We start from the raw sequence: 16,845 nt of genomic DNA, 5'->3' as shown, positions 1-16,845 counted from the left end.
AACATGACCTGTTGGTGGTCCCTGAGGACTGGAGTTGGGGACTCCTGATTTAAACGACTTCTTTCACACTGTCTTTTTTTCTGCGCATATTTCAAGCGTGCGAAAAAAAAGCAACATGCTTTATTTTGGTGCGCAACAGCGCACCCATCTTCACACAATCGCGCACTGAAATGCATGATTTTATACGGAAAATTGAAAACATCAGGGACAAAATAGGCTGGCCCACCTGTCTATCTAATCGGCTAGCCCACCAACTAAGTCAGCTGGCCAGTCTACTCAAACATGGCACTGCTGGGACTGCACCGATGTGAACAGTACAGTAAAAAGCCCCACTATGGGCGCGATAGCATGCGGCCGCGCGTCCTGCATAGTGCATATACTTTATGGTATCGTAAGCATATATGCACTTACACCCCGTGTAAAGCCGCCCTCATAAACAATAGCCTCTTGCAAAATGACTGATTAACTCCTGTTGGGCTATAACATAAGCAATGTCTGTAATTAACCCCTTAGCCTTCATGTCCACGGGCACGCACGGATTCCCAGTGCAGATTCCAGCCATGCCTGCAGCCATGAGGCCAAAAAGACATTTTCTCACCTGTCTCGACACGGTGCGGGTCTCCTCCATCGTTGCCGGATGTGTCTTGCGCGCCGGCCAACGTGCCCAGCGCATGCGCAGTGCCTTTTTTTCTTTTTCAAATCTCCTGCTTGTGGGATCCACAGAAAAATGGAGCATGCTGCCAGGTGCAAATGACATCCGCATGCTTTTACTCATTTGTGGACTCTAATGCATCCCTATAGGTGGCTTGATTTGCGAATCTTGTGCAAATCAAATCCACCAGTGGACAATGGGCCAAAAGGCGTTGAGGACACAACGATTTTTGGTAGCCACTTTTTTTTCCATCGAAATGGCTGTACGGGGGCTTATTTTTTGCGTGGTGAACAATATCTTTTATTGGTGCCATTTATGGGTACATAAACTATATTATCAAAATGTTATTAATTTTTTTTATGATAGCAGGGAGAGAAAACACATCAATTCTGCCATTGTTTTTTGTGGGGGGGTGGGGTGGGGGAGGTTTACAGCTTTAATTATGCAGCATAAATGACATGATACATTTTTTCTCCGGGTTGGTACTATTACAACGATACCAAAATTCTTATTACTTTTTTTCACAAGTATAGGCACAAGCAGCACTCTTTTCTAGCTTACAATAAAGCAGGACTGGATCAAAATATGCACGCCACTGAAGGGAATTTGGATCCAAAATTTCTAGATAAGTCACAGGATAGATAAGTCGTGGCAGCATGTGAAGAAGCAATAAATAAATCCTTTATTCTTCCTCCATTGTAAAAGCTGCTTTTACAATGGAGGAAGAATAAAGGATTTATTTTATTGCATCTTATTACTTTTTTTAGTTTTTTTCACAAAGTAAAAACCCCTTTTGGGGGGAATTATTATTATTAATTTTTTTTAGAAATCACTGCATTTAAAGCCCTGTAACTTTTTTTATTTTTCCATGAACGGAGCTCCATGAGGGCTTGTTTTTCGCATGACGAGCTTTTGTTTTCATGGATACCATTTTTAAAAAAATCACGTCTAGGCCTCAGTAAGACGGGCGGTTTTATGTGCGCATTCTACTTGCATTTGCGATCCACATCTATATAGAACCAATGCTTTTCAATGGCAGCGGTCACATGCCTGATATTTACATGCACATAAAATTCGCACTTACCAAAGATAGAACATATGGGTGGCAATGGACGTGTTCACACATTTTTTTTTACGTGCATAGTGGGATGTTTTTTATGTGTGAATAAACGCATGTAAAAAACGCTCTTCTATTAAGCCCTTATTGCGTTTTTGGAAGGCAAAATGAAAAAAAAAACATTTTGCTTCAGTTTTTTACGTTTTTCTTTTATGCTTTTTGCTATGCAGGATAAAAAGTGTGTTCAATTTATTGTACGATTCATTACAAATAAGACAATCCTAAACATGTGGGATTTAATTTTTTTTTATACTATTAGGAGAAAAAACACAAAGGTTTTTTTCTAACATTTTTTCATTTACCATATTTTTATCTTTTTTTTTTTTACACTTTTTATATCCCTATAGAGGACTTGTACGTAGCAGCTATGATCACTATGATAAAGCATTGCAGGACTTCTATCCTTGTAATAGTGATCATAGGCAAGGGCAAATCACAACCCATCAGCCATTAACGTTTGCATCGCGGAGGTCCGATGGCATCACAGAACCCTTTACACACCACAATTTACATAGATCACGGCATATAAGGGGTTAACAGCGGGGGTTGCTGTCCTTATGCAGCTCCACTGTTGCAGCCGGAGGCTGGCCTTGACATGGCGTGGGATCTCTTCTGATCTTGCGCTATCTATAGGGTGTAAGTGTACGTCCATTGCACTAGGTACCCCGCTGCCAGGATGTACACTTACGTTCTGTTGCATTAAGTGGTTAAGGCACAGAGGATTCGATCCTGTTTATGATGCTAAAATTATATTGTAGCAAGCACGGAAAATGGGGAAACAGTTCAGATAATATCACAGTTAGTGGCTTGGGACAATGTCTCCTAGACGGTTATGCTACAAATTATGGTAATAATGGTTGTGGTTCATGACTCCAGTCTGCAGCAAGACATAGTGAGGGGCTGCTTTGTGTTTGCACTCTGACCTGGTCAGGCTGCAAACAAGGTTTTTGGATGATGGGAGTTGAGGTCCATGTTCGTGATGCCAGTTTCCTGCAGCATCCAGACACCCTGCAGGTATTGAGTTAGATGACTAAGGTGTTCAGTGCAGGACAGACAAGTCCGAGGCTGGGGACTTGTGAAAACAAGAATTAGAAATTTACTGAACATTTAGTAACAGGTTATAAGTTATAACCTATCGCTACACAAATCACAATACATGTAAAGTTCACAGTATCTCCATATGACAGTAATCATGCAAGAGAGAAGTAGGGGTCTCCCAGAGTAAGTCACTGTGATTAGGGAACACTATGGTATATAACTGTCGAAATCCTAATCATAGTGACTGAATCTGGGAGACCACTGCTTCTCTCTTGCAAGATTACTGGCCTATGATTTATCCAAATCACACTTGTACCTTATCCAAGCCTTGAGGTCGACTTTGGGTTCAGTCCAGGTATGCTTTACTACTGGCGGTCTCCACACACAAAGGATGAGATTCCTTTTTAGGGCTGAAAATGCTCCTGTAGTTTTCAGGTGCCATATGCTGCATCAGTAGAGTAGGAACAGATGCATCACTTCACACTGTGCTCTGCTCCTACTTCTTCTCTTTCTATCTGTCTTTGACTGCCTAACTCATTGACTAACTTTCCCCCCACCCAGGTGGTGCAGGACCTTATATAACCTTCCCTTCCAGAAGTTTGCAGCATCTTCCAATTCAACACCTCCTCGGTCAATCAGAGCTCAAGTACCACGGAGTGTCTGACTGATAGCATAGAATCATAGAATGGTAGAGTTCGAAGGGATCTCCCGGGTCATCGGGTCCAGCCCTCTGCACAATGCAGGAATCACTAAATAATCCCAGACAGATGTCTGTCCAGCCTCTGTTTGAAAACTTCCATTGAAGAAGAACTCACCACCTCCCATGGCAACCTGTTCCACTCATTGATCACTCTCACTGTCAGAAAGCTTTTTCTAATATCTAATTTGTGTCCCCTCCCTTTCAGTTTCATCTCATTGCTTGTAGTCTTTCCTTGTGCAAATGTGAATAGGGCTGATCCCTCTGCACTATGACAGCCCTTTAGATATTTATAGATGACTATTAAGTCTTTGCAGCACCCCAGAGGGGTACCCGGGACACTTGAAAGATATAGAGACAGACATGGGAGGGTAAGGTTTGGCTTGTCACGGCGGCAGTTACCAGGCTCCTTTCCCAGAAGGATAACACGTAGCCAAGGTCAGAGTATAATTACAGGCCACCGTTGACACCCCTAGGATAGGGAATGCCAATAAACAGGATGATGGGGGTAATAGTTGTCATAGGTGATGCCACCGTTCCTACACACCAGTATGTTACACGGCAGAGAATAATCACAGACCCGGATTTCTAGTACCTCAGAATAAACTTTACTTGAAATAATGTAGAGCAAACAATTTTTACACCGTAACTCAGGTACAATCTTTACAGTGCAGGTAAGAAAAGAGATCAGAGGTCAGAGGATACACAGGATGAAACCGGTACTGCATTCCCCGTTATCTGTCAGGTACCACTCATGGACTGGGAGCACTCTGGAGGAGGGAGGGGGTAAAGTCACTCCACAGACAGTCTGGTAGTAATTATTAACTTTTTAGGATTTACACCCCACACTGGAGACGTGTGGGTGCGACTTAAGAGTGTACTTCTACGCGGTGATCCTAGCTTTGGACAGCCACATAGGAAAAGTTTTGGAATTGAATTAACACTTCTGCACTGGTCCCATCTTACAAAATTACTTATGAAGGCTCTCTCTTGCACTTGGAGCTCACTCCGCTCACATTCAAAATGCAATCGTTACTGGATATCTTTCCTCCTCTTCCATCTTCACCACAAGGAAGCTGAAGGTGCTTCCATGTGGCTCTGAGTTAGAACTCTCTCTCTCCCAGAAGATGGACTCTCTAAATACCTGAAGATGGAACTTCTTTCCCACTCTCAATCACTCCTATTTATACCCTCTCACATGCCACATGACATGCCAGACTGATACATTTACATGCAGGCAATGATTTTTTTAAAGTTAACCTCTCAAGCACCGCAGCTGGGCAACACACACACTGAATATAACAAGACAGTGCATCCACATAAGACAAACCTGTATGACATTTATGCTGGGCCTCTACATATTTTCTCAGCCTTCTTTTTTCAAGCTAAACATGATTTGTAGATAGCGCGTTACGGCACTCTGACCCCCGAGCGCCAGGTGGGGTGCCCTGAACTTCCCGCACCCCACTGTCCCTGCCTACTTGCCTCGGCCCTGGCTAAACCCAGGCGGACAACTGGACGGCGGTCCCTACCCTGGCTAGGGACCTGACGACTGCACAAGATGGATCTAACTAATAGGGGGACAGAGTGCCGACAGAAAGGCAGATGGAAATGACCAACAGAAACTACAGAGCAAAGCAAAGCTGGAAATGGGAGCTGACAAGCACGCTAGGAAACTGACTGAGTAACCTGCAGACAGGACTAGCTAGATGCTGACAGAACCAATAACTGGCAGTGAGATCAGGACACTGCCAGCCTTATAACTAAAAGACTCCGCCCCGGGGGCGGAGAGTGGGAGGAGCCAACTCCCCCACTACAGCACAAGAGAGGTGGAGGAGTGCGGGCGGCGCCCTACGGGCGGACACGCCCACGCTGCCGCACACCGAAGGGACAAAAGGTTTCAATAAAGACTTATGGAACACCCTGTTAACCCTCCATGTAGCTGGCAAACCCAGTTCGTAGGCGAGCGGGTTCACCACATGTGTGATGGCAAACGGACACACGTAACGTGGCGCCAGCTTCAAGGATGGGACCCTCAATTTGAGATTTCTAGAAGACAGGTATACCTTCTGTCCCACCTTGTAAGGTTCAGATACAGACAGACTCTTCCCACTACACAACTGCATACGAGCCCCCGTTGCTTCCAAGTTTTTCTGTACCTCTTTCCATACTCCTGGAAGCGTATCTGTGGCGACATCAGCTGCAGGACAATCCGAAGGAGTAGGGATTGCTGTAAGGAAGTGAGGATGCTGACCGTATACACAAAAGAATGGAGATACCCCAGTGGAAGAACAAGGGCAGTTGTTTAGCGCAAACTCTGCCAACGGCAGGAACTCTGCCCACTGATGAGCCTTTTCGCTAGCAAACAACCGTAAATATTGCACTAAATCTTGGTTCTTCCACTCAGTCTGACCATTCGTTTGCGGGTGGAATGCTGAAGAGAAGGCAAGCGACGTTCCCAGGTTTCTGCAGAAGGCCCGCCAAAACTGCGACACAAACTGAACCCCGCGATCAGATACAATATTTTGGGGAACCCCGTGTAGGCGAATTATTTCTTTTACAAAAATCTTGGCAAATTCTTTTGCCGAAGGTAGCTTCTTTAAAGCCACGAAATGTGCCATCTTTGAGAACCGGTCGACCACCACTAAGATAGTGGTGCACTTCTGGGATTCTGGTAGATCAGTGATAAAATCTACCGATAACTGCGACCATGGACTGGAAGGAACCGGTAGCGGTCTCAGAGGACCCTCCGGAGGACTCTGCTGACTCTTATTGCGAGCAGAGACTGAGCATCCCCTAACAAAGTTGCGGATCTCCTGAGACATGCCTGGCCACCAGAAGAGTCTGGAGCAAAGATCCAGGGTTCCCTGAAACCCTGGATGCCCTGCGAGGACCGACGAGTGAGACTCATCCATGACTCTAAGACGTAAGGTCTCTGGCACAAACCATCTGCCCTCCGGCACCCCCGAAGGAGCGTCCTGCTGAGCATTCTGTAGTTGAGGGACGAAGTTAGACTCCACAGCTGCCACCACCACGCCAGGTGCCAAGATATTCTCGGGAGTTTTAGTCTCACTTTCCGGCACCCCAAAACTCTGTGACAGGGCGTCCGCCTTCACGTTCTTCTCACCTAGGATATATCTCACGACGAAATTAAACCTGGCGAAGAACAACGCCCACCTGGCTTGACGAGCTGTGAGTCTTTCAGCTTTGGCGAGATATACCAGATTCTTGTGATCAGTATACACGGTAATTGGGTGCCTAGCACCCTCAAGATGGTGTCGCCACTCTTCCAAGGCCCATTTGATAGCCAGTAATTCACGATTACCCACGCCGTAGTTGCGTTCTGCTGAATTAAATTTCCGCGAAAAGAACGCACATGGGCTATACCCAGATCTCCCACTGACCTCCTGCGACAATACTGCTCCTGTCCCCACCTCAGACGCATCTACCTCAATGAAAAAGGGTAGTCGTTCGTCCGGCTGTATTAGCACCGGGGCAGTCGTAAATACCCTCTTTAGATGACTAAAGGCCTCAAGGGCTGCAGGCGACCATTTTACCAAGTCGGCCTCCTTCTTAGTCAGATCGGTCAGGGGTTGAGCAATAACCGAGTAGTTCCTAATGAATTTGCGGTAAAAATTTGCAAAACCTAAGAACCGCTGGAGAGCCTTAAGGTTGTCTGGTCTGACCCATTGGGAGATTGCTTCTACTTTATCAGACTCCATCTGAATCTCCGTGGGTGAAATCACATAACCAAGGAAAGATACCTGTTTAGAACCAAATGTACATTTCTCCAACTTGACAAAAAGTTGATACTCGCGCAAACGGGTCAGAACCAACCTCAGGTGTCACACATGAGCATCCCAGTCAGGAGAATACACCAGAATGTCATCAAGATAGATGACCAGAAATACCCCAAGGAAGTCGTGAAAGACCGCGTTCATAAAACCCTGAAACACAGCGGGGGCGTTACAGAGTCCGAAAGGCATGACCAGACATTCAAAATGTCCTAACGGGGTGTTGAACGCCGTCTTCCATTCATCTCCCTCTCTAATGCGAATCAAATTGTAAGCCCCCCTTGAGTCTAGTTTGGAGAACCAGTGGGCCCCTACCACCTGATTCAACAAGTCAGGAATTAGGGGCAAGGAGCACTGGTTCTTCACTGTGATTTTATTCAAGGCCCGATAATCCACGCAAGGCCTCAATGTCCCGTCCTTCTTCTCTACAAAGAAGAGACCTGCCCCGGCAGGGGACCTGGACGGCCGGATATGTCGGTTGGCCAGAGCCTCCGAGATATAGGACTTGAGGGCCTCATGCTCACGGCCTGACAAATTTAAAATGGCTCCCTTAGGGATGGGACTGTTGGGAATCAGATCAATACCACAGTCCCACTCCCTATGGGGAGGCAGAGCCTCAGACAGTTTTTTGGAGAATACATCCTGAAAGTCTGACAAATACTCCGGAATGAGCACAGTATCTGCGGAGCACATGGCTATGGTAGATAGGTGATTAAGACAGGATGATCCCCAATGAGTCAATTCCCGGGTGGACCAATCAAATTGGGGATTGTACAGTGCCAACCAGGGCATACCAAGCACCACATCAACCGACATTTTCTCCATAACCAGGAAAGAAAGTTCTTCCGAGTGGAGAATCCCCACCGTGAACTGTAATCCTGGGGTCCTCCATCGAACCAGGCTTGTAGAGAGAGGAGTAGCATCAATACTGGTAAAATGAATTGGCGTCTTCAACGCCACAAATTCAGCCATCAGGGATCGGACAAAACACAGGCTTATCAAGTTAGCGGCTGCTCCGGAATCAATAAACGCCTGCCCTGATCGGGAAAAATCCCAGAATCTGACCTGACACGGTACCAAAAGCTTAGGAAGTACCTGAAGTCCTAGGCGATCCTCCCTACAATCACCTAGGACTCTGAGTTTTCCGCCGGTTCCGGCTGCGAGCGTTGAGACCTCAGGGGGCAGGTTATCACCCGATGTCCAGTTTTCCCGCAGTAGAGGCAGAGACGATGCAACAATCGGATCCGGCGTCGCTCTTTGGGGTCCAGCGGATCCACCTCCATCGGCTCGGGAACAGAGACTGGTAAGGAAGAAGAGGGACCAGGGCAAACGGCCTCCCTGACTCTACGGGCCTGCCTGTCTTGCTTCCTAGACTTGAGCCTCCTATCTGCCTTCACCGCTAGCTCCATAGCCTCCGTTAAAGACCCGGGAACGGGATGGGAAATCAACAGGTCTTTTACTGCGTCCGAGAGACCCTGCAGGAAATCGTCTTTCAGAGCACTATCGTTCCATGCCATATCCCCCGCATAGCGTCTGAAGTTGGAGCAATAATCCTCCACACAAAACGACCCCTGATGCAGCGCCAACAGCCGCGAAACTGCCAACCCTGCTCGGTCCGGTTAGTCGAAGATACCCCCGAGTTCCTGGAAAAAGGAGTCCATGGACTGCAGGCAGGAGGAACCCTCAGGGATGGAAAAAGCCCAGGTCTGGGCAGAGCCCCGCAGCAGGGACATTATAAGCCCGACCCTCTGGGCCTCCGACCCGGAAGAACGGGGGCACATCTGAAAAAACAAGCGACACGCCTGTTGGAAAACAAAAAATGTGTTCCTCTCCCCAGAAATCACCTCGGGAAGAGAGCACTTAGGTTCTGAGCTGGTTGAGGCGTCCGGACCCTGCGACAATCCCCGCTGCTCCTGGGCTGCCATACGGGTGGATAAATCCTGGACCACCGGCACTAGGGCTTGCAGCTGGTTCGCAAGGGCGCTGATCGCCTCCATAGAAAAAGTTTAAGGGCCAGTTATTATGTTACGGCACTCTGACCCCCGAGCGCCAGGTGGGGTGCCCTGAACTTCCCGCACCCCACTGTCCCTGCCTACTTGCCTCGGCCCTGGCTAACCCCAGGCGGACAACTGGACGGCGGTCCCTACCCTGGCTAGGGACCTGGCGACTGCACAAGATGGATCTAACTAATAGGGGGACAGAGTGCCGACAGAAAGGCAGATGGAAATGACCAACAGAAACTACAGAGCAAAGCAAAGCTGGAGATGGGAGCTGACAAGCACGCTAGGGAACTGACTGAGTAACCTGCAGACAGGACTAGCTAGATGCTGACAGAACCAATAACTGGCAGTGAGATCAGGACACTGTCAGCCTTATAACTAAAAGACTCCGCCCTTGGGGCGGAGAGTGGGAGGAGCCAACTCCCCCACTACAGCACAAGAGAGGTGGAGGAGTGCGGGCGGTGCCCTACGGGCGGACACGCCCACGCCGCCGCTCCACGTCGCCGGGAGAGCCCCGACGTCAGAGCTCCAAGACGCCAGAGCTGGCGCCGGCCGCGGGACCCTGCGCCGCTCTGCATGGTAACAGCTCACCATCTTGGTAACTCTTCTCTGAAATTGCTCCAGTTTGCCTATGTCTTTTATAAAGTGGGGTGCCCAGAACTGGACACAGTATTCCAGATGAGGTCTGACTAAAGAAGTGTAGAGGGGGATAATTACCTCACGTGATCTAGACTCTATGATTCTCTTAATACATCCCAGAATTGTGTTTGCCTTTTTGGCTGCTGCATCACATTGTTGACTCATGTTCAGTCTATGATCTATTAGTACACCCAAGTCTTTTTCAGATGTGCTGCTGCTTAGCCCAATTCCTCCTATTCTGTGTGTGCTTTTTTCATTTTTCTTGCCCAGATGTAGGACTTTGCATTTCTCCTTGCTAAATACTATTCTGTTAGTCAACGCCCAATGTTCAAGATTGTCTAAAATATTTTTGAATCCTCTCTCTTCTCTAGTGTTGGCTATCCCTTCTAGCTTTGTGATCTCCCCAGTTGCTAACGCCAGGCAGATTTATTGTTCAAAATGTTTTTATTGGGTTTTTGAGACATGTTAACCTTAACATTAAATTGTTTGTTTCTCACTGGTTCTATTTCCATTAAGTGTGAACAAATAACATTTGTGAAAAGAAATATGATGAACAATTTAACTGCCTGGGTATAGAGTTGAAAGATAGAGAAGGGGTAAAAGTTAAGTGAAAGACAGGTAAGGGGTCGGAAGGTGGGGTGGCGGGGGAGGGAGATGGGGAGTGCCCCCGGCGTCGCAGGAACAGCTCTCAATTAACGCAGCGTAGACAATGGGAGTTATTGGTATTAATTTGGGACAATGCCTGATTGGAGCCATATCTTCAGGTCCTTTGAGTTGCGGAAGAGTATCCAGGCTGACCAGGTTGAGTAGTATTTTTCTCTTTTATTCTCGTCGTTTGCGATTATTTCTTCCATTCGAGCTATGTGGTCCATAGTTTCCGGCCATAAGATTCTCGTGGGGGGTGAGGAAGATTTCCAGAGCCTTGGAATGATTTGTCTCATAACTATTAGAAAGAATTTAAGTGGGCTCTTTTTGTTTTTAGCTATGGAACCAGGTAGTATAGATAACAGGGCCGCTTCCGGTGTAAGGACCACCGAGTCTCTGAAGATCGTATTGTAGAGGTTTATTATATCAGCCCAGAGGGGAGATATCAGCGGGCAGTCCCACCATATATGAAGGAAGCTGCCTTTTCCTTGGGAACAGCGCCAGCAGGTGTCTGGGGTCTGGGGGTATATTTTGGCCAGACTTGTGGGAGTTCTATACCACTGAGATAATAGCTTATAGTTAGTTTCCTGGAGTTTAGATGAGATTGTAAAGGTGTGTGTTAATGTGAAGGATCTAAGCCAGTCCTCTTCTGAGAAGGGCTTTCCCATTTCCCTCTCCCAGTTCCCCACGTATTTAATTTTATCGTTGTGGGTCTCTGCCCACACAAGGAGGTGGTAGATCACTGAGACCCCTGATTTGATTGGTGTGGGTGACACACAGGGTTGTTCGAACTGGGAAAGGGGAGACCGGAGGGCATCCATATTTCCCTGGGATTGAATAAAGTGCCTTATCTGAAGATATTGTAGCCATGCTCCAGGTCTGGTAGCCCCGTTGCCGAGGATCTCATTCATAGGGCGAACTCCTGAGGAAAAGATGACGTCTCTGACCCGCAGGGTAGAACTGATCTCCCTGAATTGTTGGGGGGGACCCTCGGGCATTAAGGGGAAATCTGGGTTCCCAGTTAGAGGGGTGAGAGGGCCCGGTCTAGATATCAGGGCAAGGCGAGTCGCAAAACCATTCCAGGTGTCCAGAAGCTGACTTATAAGAGGTGACATTAATGGAATTTTGTGGGATGTTGTTGGCGGAAACCAGAATAAGCCCGCTAGTTGTGAGGGGATGTTCTCATATTCGAGTTCGACCCAGAGCTTGGATAATCTGTTATGTAGGATATCTAGGATACAGTTGCAAATGGAGGCCTTGTGGTATAGGGCGAAACTGGGGAGACCCACTCCTCCAGCTTTCTTTTGACGTATAAGGGTCTTGAATTTCACTCGGGGTCTAGAGCCCCCCCAAACAAAGTCTCGGGATATCTGATGGATCCTATCAAATTAAGTTTTGGGTAACTTTAGGGGAAGGGTTGTGAAGAAATATAGGAATTTGGGAAGTGAGTCAATTTTTAGGGCACTAATTCTCCCAAACCACGAGATGGTGAGGGGGCGCCACTTTTTAAGATCTTTCCTAAAGTTAGCCAGGATTGGTTTGTAGTTTAAGTCGAATATTTTATTGGGGTCACTGGCCAGGTTAATCCTTAAGTACTTGATGTGATCGTCTTTCCACTTTAGGGCAAAGGAAGCTTCGAGATTTGAAACTTCATCTGGTGGGATGGTTATATTTAAAATCTCAGATTTGTGGGTATTAATTTTAAAGTTGCTAATCCGGCCAAAGCGCCTCAGTTCTGATAAGGCTACTGGTAGGGCAACCCTCAGATTAGTAAAATACAACAGAAGGTCGTCCGCAAACAGAGCGAGTTTATGCTCAGATGTGCCCACTTTATATTCTTGGATTGCTCCTGAGGGCATTGGCCAGAGATTCCATCACCAGGACATATAGGAAGGGGGACAGTGGGCAGCCCTGTCTTGTTCCCATGTTAATCTTTAGCGGGGTGGAGAGAGAGCCATTTATTCTGATGTACGCTGTGGGGTTGTGATAAAGAGCTATAATCCAGGTTAAGAGCCTGGGTCCTATTCCTATTTTTCTGAGGGTTGCTTCCAGGAAGCCCCAGTGCACCCTATCAAACGCTTTTTCAGCATCTATCGACAGGAGACACAGGGGGCCCCCTGCAAGACGGGCTCGCATGATTAAAGAGATCGATCTTATCGTATTATCTTTCGCTTCCCGTCCTGGGACAAACCCAGTTTGTTCCTTATTAATTAAGGCTGGAATAAGTGGTTTTAGGCGGGTTGCTATTATTTTGGCGAATATTTTAGTGTCTATGTTTAATAGGGAAATGGGGCGGTAATTGTTGCAGGAAGAAGGGTCCTTTCCTGGCTTGGGAATAACTGTTATTATGGCTTGCAAGGCCTGGTGTGGGAATGAGCAAGTCCCTGAAATAGAATTGAAGGATTTCAGTAGGAGGGGGGCCAGTAGGTTTCCAAATGTTTTATAGAATCTGGGAGTAAACCCATCTGGCCCTGGGCTTTTGCCTATCTTGAGGTCTTTGATCATGTCTTGAATCTCGCATTCAGTGAGATTTTCTTCCAGACTTGCAGAGTCCTCCTCTGAGATGGTTCTCGGCGCAAACCTATCGAGGTAGTCTTCTATAGTTGAAGGGTCTCGCTGGGACTCTGTTCCCTGACTCTCTGATAGATTATAGAGATCATGGTAATATGATCTGAAACACTCCAAGATGTCCGCTGTGGCGTGTATTTGTCCTTTACAGGGAGAGTTTAAGGAGGCTATATAGGGTGCGGATGTCCTGGGATGGAGGGCTCTGGCCAACCACCGACCACTTTTGTTTCCAAACTCATAGAAACCTCCCCTCCTTCTGTCTCTGGAGCAAAGTGTGTATTGATCTAAGATGGAGAGAATTTTTCTCCGGGTGTCTGATATGTCCGCTTTAAGCTCGTCTGATGGGGCTTTTTTATTCGAGGTTTCAAGAGTGTCGAGTTTCATTAGTAGAAGTCTCAGGTTTTGGGCCCTTTCTCTTTTTAGTCTGGCCCCGTGGGAGATGCAAATTCCTCTAATTACACATTTGAGGGCTTCCCATTGAATGGGAGAGGATGTGGGGTCAGCTTCATGAACACTGGAAAAGTCCCGTATCGCCTGTCCGATTGCCTCTGCACATGACGGGTCGTTAAGCAGGTTATCATTAAGACGCCATGTATGATTCTCTCTTTTTCCGATATCACCTCTCAGGGCACCATACACTGGAGCATGGTCGGACCACAAAAATATCCCTATAGAACTAATAGGAGATAGGTCAAGTAGGTCCTGTGAGATGAATATGTAGTCTAGTCTATTGTAACTATTGTGTGTAACTGAGTGGTAGCTGTAGTCTTTGGTGTTTGGGTGTAGAATGCGCCATATGTCAACTAGTTTCAGGGAGACTAGAGCCTTTTTAAGTTTTCTAAGGAGAAGTGTGGAGACCCCAGACCTACCCACCAACGAGTTCAGCTCAGGGTCGAGGCAAAGATTGAAGTCTCCTCTGAGGATTTTTCGGGAGCCTGCAGCGAATCTTGAGAGTTTTTCGATGAGTCGAACACCAAACGACACCTGGAGATGGTTAGGGAAGTAAGCATTGGCAATTGTTAAGATATTGTTATTGAATGATATTTTGAGAAAAATGTATCGCCCTTCCACGTCAGTCTCGGTGGATATAATTTGGTGAGGGAATTGTTTATGAAAAGCGATTGAGGTCCCACACGATTTTTTCTCAGGATGGGGACAATGGTACCAAGCGTTATAATATTTGGAAGTACAGTTGGGGACACTGCCTGCGAGAAAATGTGTCTCCTGAAACATGGCGATCATCACCTTTTGCTTATGAAGATGATGGAGAATCTGACCTCTTTTGGCTGGCATGTTTAGGCCCCTGGCGTTGTAAGAGCAAAAAGTCAGATTATCCATATTTGTCTCTTCAAATTAGCGATTGCCGAGGGCCGTGGGGATGGGATAGGAATGTGGGGGGAGAGAAGAGTGGGGAGGGAAAGAAGGAACATGTATACTGAAGGTAGAGAGAATAGGGAGAGAAATACGCAAAAGAAAGAATGAGATACGAGAGGGAATAGCAGAAAGAGACATAGCAAAATTTCTGGAGCTATTCCAGAACTGTTTTAGGCTGACACTGGTCAAGCACCAGGTAACGGACCACATTAAATGTCGTCCCGCCTAAATGGGAGCGAAGAAGGAAGCGGCAGGGTAGGTGCCCCCACCGATCCCCACGGATAACAAGGAAATCCCTAAAGGATTGTGAATTTGGAATTAGAGGCCTAAATGTTTACAATATAAAAGATGGTGATTAGTCAGAGGAGGAGGAGATTAATTGTGAGGAGAGAGAGAACAGAAAGGAATCCCTGGTGGGGGATTAATACAACAAGGTCCAGGGACCAAAGAAAATAAGAGGAGCACGTGTACGTGTTGGGGCCCCTCTATGAGGGAAATCACCCCCTCCTGAGCCCGAATGGGGATCAAGAGGGGGAGGAGCCCACGTGTACATCTCAGTCAACTGAAGAATGTAGAATCTCTGGCAGGCGTCGCATCATCAGATCTGCATTCTGCGGGATCCACGTTTTTCTCCCTGTCGCTTTGGAGCGACTGTTTGCCATTCATCTCTGGGGTCCAGAGCCAAGAGAGATGGGAGAGACGGCCAGTCCGGTAAAGGTATTATGGGTAGTTTAAAAGTCCCCAGGAAATTTGGAAGATCGCCTGGGGTGCGGAAGACTGCCGACCTGCCATCTTTCCAGGCCACTAGTTGGAAGGGGTATCCCCAGCGATAAGGAATTTCTTTGCCTCTCAAAGAGTCTAGTAGTGGTTTCAGGGCTTTACGTAGTTGGAGTGTTTTTTTTGGCGAGATCTTGAAGTAGTAGTATTGGGGACCTGTTGAATGACAGGTTTTCGGTACTCCTGGCTCTTTTTAAAATGTCCTCTTTATCTTTGAAGAAGTGAATGCGGCATATGATGTCACGTGGCCGCTTAGGGTCAAGGGACTTGGGACCCATAGTTCTGTGTATCCGGTCGATCTCTATTGGTTTGTCTCGGGGTCTCTGCATTAAGGATCCAAAGAAGTTCTGGGCCCATTGTTCTAGCTGGATGTTTGTGATTTCTTCTGACAGGCCCCATATACAGATATTGTTACGTCTGTGTCTGTTTTCGAGGTCGTCAATCTGGGATAAGATATTGGTTAACTGTGTGGAATGGGCCGTTATGACCTGCCGATGTGATTCGAGTATGGACAGAGTGTGTTCGTGCGCCTCCTCCACTGCATTTACTCTATGGCCAATTTGCTGCACTTCTTTCTGGATTTGGACTACAGCCTGTTTGTGCGTGGATTCAAGATGTTGGAATAGAGAGTTTATTTCAGACTTGGTAGGAAGGGATTTGAGGTGGGTCGCACTTCCTGGGGGGGGGGAGCAGGGAGTCTCTGCGTATTTGGTTTTGTATGCAGGGGACGAGTTCCAGGAGGGAGAACTGTCAGACTCTTCAGGGGGCGGTGAGCCCTGTTGTATTGTCTATTTCTCCCCTTTCTGGAGTTAGGGGCCAGGTAACCACCTGGTCCTGTTTATGGTGCTGCTCGTTGGTCTTGGCAGAGTGGGAGCTGTATACTTGTGCCTCTCCTGTGGAGCGGGGGGGGGGAGAGGGGGCCGCTGCATACTTGCCGGATCTGCAGTGTCCGACCGGCGCGGGTTTCTCCTCTCCCTGCTTTCTCTGTGAGAGCTGGTTTCCGGGGCTTCTCCAGGAGAACGAGCGCTCAGGGTGTCCTCAGTCTCTGAGGGGGGGGGGGGGAGCTCGGCGCTCCTCTCTCTTGCGGTCCGGCGGCTCCCGGTCTGCAGCAGCCGCGGCGCTGAAGAAGCGGCCGATGCCGGTGTTTTCTGTCTCGCCCGCTCCAGGGCCCTTGGACATGGTGCTCCTCTTGCCCATCGCGCTATGTGTGTCCTCCTCTGAGTGTTAGGATCGGCCAAAATGGAGTATATCCGTGGGGAACTGCAGGAGCTGAGCCAAGGTGCGTCCTAGCCCGCCATTCGCAAGCAACGCCCCTCTTTCAGCAACTTTTTGACGCCAGGCAGATTTACAGGTGATACAGGCATATGATTAAATACAGTACAATAAATGCATATGGTGACACAATTTCCCTAAGAGATTAATATTATTTAGTAGTGCCAATACTGGGTCACTACAGTTGCAGAAACTTCTTTTACTGAAAATCATTTCTATTGATCTGAATAAAGATATTTTGGGGGTAGGAACATAGATTTCTACAAGCACTC

General features: G+C 47.4%; 1 protein-coding gene across 2 annotated transcripts in view; it reads left to right on the top strand.

Moving 5' to 3' along the window:
* LOC136625585 (arylsulfatase H-like) overlaps positions 1 to 16,845 on the top strand; it is a 381,691-nt gene that overhangs the window by 157,371 nt on the left and 207,475 nt on the right. The window lies entirely within an intron of this gene.

This window comes from Eleutherodactylus coqui, chromosome 4, assembly GCF_035609145.1.
Source record: "Eleutherodactylus coqui strain aEleCoq1 chromosome 4, aEleCoq1.hap1, whole genome shotgun sequence".
Taxonomy (NCBI): domain Eukaryota; kingdom Metazoa; phylum Chordata; class Amphibia; order Anura; family Eleutherodactylidae; genus Eleutherodactylus; species Eleutherodactylus coqui.
The sequence above is the reverse complement of the archived record's forward strand: the minus strand, read 5'-3'. Positions and strand labels throughout refer to the sequence as shown.